A 1,766-nucleotide genomic window follows, 5' to 3' on the forward strand; every position below is an offset into this window, starting at 1 on the left:
GCACGCCACGTGGCCCTCTGCGTGGAGGCCGGGCCGAGCCTGGGTGCCTGGTCCGCCTCCGAAGGACGGCATTTGTGAGGTCGGTGTCTCCCCTCGCAGGGGAGGCGGTCAGGAGCGCGGGCTCCCCCACCTCTTGGCTGGCCTTCGGAGCGTGGGTTGCTGCAGTTGGTTTTTATTCCCCCTTCCGTTTCTGTGTGCTCGTACGGTCGAAGCCAGGCGCGCACCCCCGCGTCCTTGGCCCCAGAGTAACAAAAAAAGGGGCCGCTTGGCATGAGCAGTGCCCGAAAGCCAGACAACTCTTAGTGGTAGATCACTCGGCTCGTGCGTCGATGAAGAATGCAGCTAGCTGTGAGAATTAATGTGAATTGCAGGACACATTGACCATTGATCATTTGAAGGCATGTGCAGCCCCGGATTCCTCCCGGGGCTACGCCTGTCTGAGGATCGCTTGATGATCAATAGCCATCCGGGGGCCACGCTAGCGGCACGGCTGGGGTCGCCTCTCTGGCCCGTTGCCTGCAGCGGGCAGTGGTGGTGGTGGCAGCAGCGGCATCCCACTGGTGCCCGAGGGAAGGCAGTCAGGGGTTCGGCGAGGGAAGCGTTTCCCTAGGAGGCCTCGATCCCTTCACTGCAGCCCGGCGGGCATCGTCGTCGTCGCAGTCATCGTCGTTGCCATGCAGGGCCTTCGTCCCCCTAAATGCAGACTCGGGGAGCACTCCGTTGCTCCCCGCTCCCGGAGCAAGCCGCTGGGGTGGAGCTCGTCCTCGCCGGGACCGTGCCGTGGATGCGGTGGCACGGCAGCCTGGGGAGAGCGAGAGACGGCATCGAAAGGCACTGCCAAGGGCCGAGAGAGAAAGAGAGAGGAGGGCGAGAAGGGGAGGTGAGGCACGGCCTCGCCCCCAGCGTCCCCCCGCACAGGCGGCTGTCTGCGGGTGGGAACCGTGGTGGTACCGTGCCATGCTTCCGAGCACGCGCGCGTGGCAAGAGCGCCGGGGATGGTTGTTCCTACCCCGTCCTCCCTTCGCCCGCCCCCTCCTCTTCTGTCGCAGTCTCAGGGCGCGCCGAGGGGCGCCATCGTTCCTCTCTCTCTCCCCGCTGATGCCGTCGTGTGCGCCACCGCCCGGCCGGTCCTCCCGCGCGGGGCCGTCTCTGCCCCACTCCCTTTTCAGTTCTCGTCTCCGGGATGGGGCTCTCCATCTCCTCGTTGCTCGCTCATGCGCACGCGCACTCTCTCTCTCTGGCTCCCTCCAGGAGTGCGGAGAAGAGGGGGGGACTGGTGGTGTAGCGGGCGGGGGAGACACGGCGGCCATCATCGCACGCGCCCCCATGCACAGCGCGGCCAAGCTTTGGGATTGCAAGCTCAGATCAGACGTGGCGACCCGCTGAATTTAAGCATATTAGTCAGCGGAGGAAAAGAAACTAACGAGGATTCCCTCAGTAACGGCGAGCGAAGAGGGAAGAGCCCAGTGCCGAATCCCCACCCCGCGGTGGGGCGTGGGACATGTGGCGTACAGAAGCCCCCCTCCCCAGTGGAGCTCTCGGGGGACCCAAGTCCTTGTGATTGAGGCCGCAGCCCGCGGATGGTGTGACGCCGGTAGTGGCCCCCCGGCACGCCAGGCCCGGGGCTTCTCGGAGTTGGGTTGCTTGGGAATGCAGCCCAAAGCAGGTGGTAAACTCCGTCTAAGGCTAAATAGCGGCACGAGACCGATAGCCAACAAGTACCGTAAGGGAAAGTTGAAAAGAACTTTGCAGAGAGAGTTCAAGAG

General features: G+C 64.5%; 1 non-coding gene across 1 annotated transcript; it reads left to right on the forward strand.

Annotated features, from left to right (window-relative positions):
• Nucleotides 1-294: 294 nt before the first annotated feature.
• On the forward strand, nucleotides 295-447 carry LOC143694561 (5.8S ribosomal RNA). Its single transcript, XR_013183140.1, has one exon. It is a non-coding gene; the product is annotated as a 5.8S ribosomal RNA (ribosomal RNA).
• The last annotated feature ends 1,319 nt before the right edge of the window (nucleotides 448-1,766 follow it).

Source organism: Agelaius phoeniceus, chromosome 7 (assembly GCF_051311805.1).
Source record: "Agelaius phoeniceus isolate bAgePho1 chromosome 7, bAgePho1.hap1, whole genome shotgun sequence".
Lineage (NCBI taxonomy): Eukaryota > Metazoa > Chordata > Aves > Passeriformes > Icteridae > Agelaius > Agelaius phoeniceus.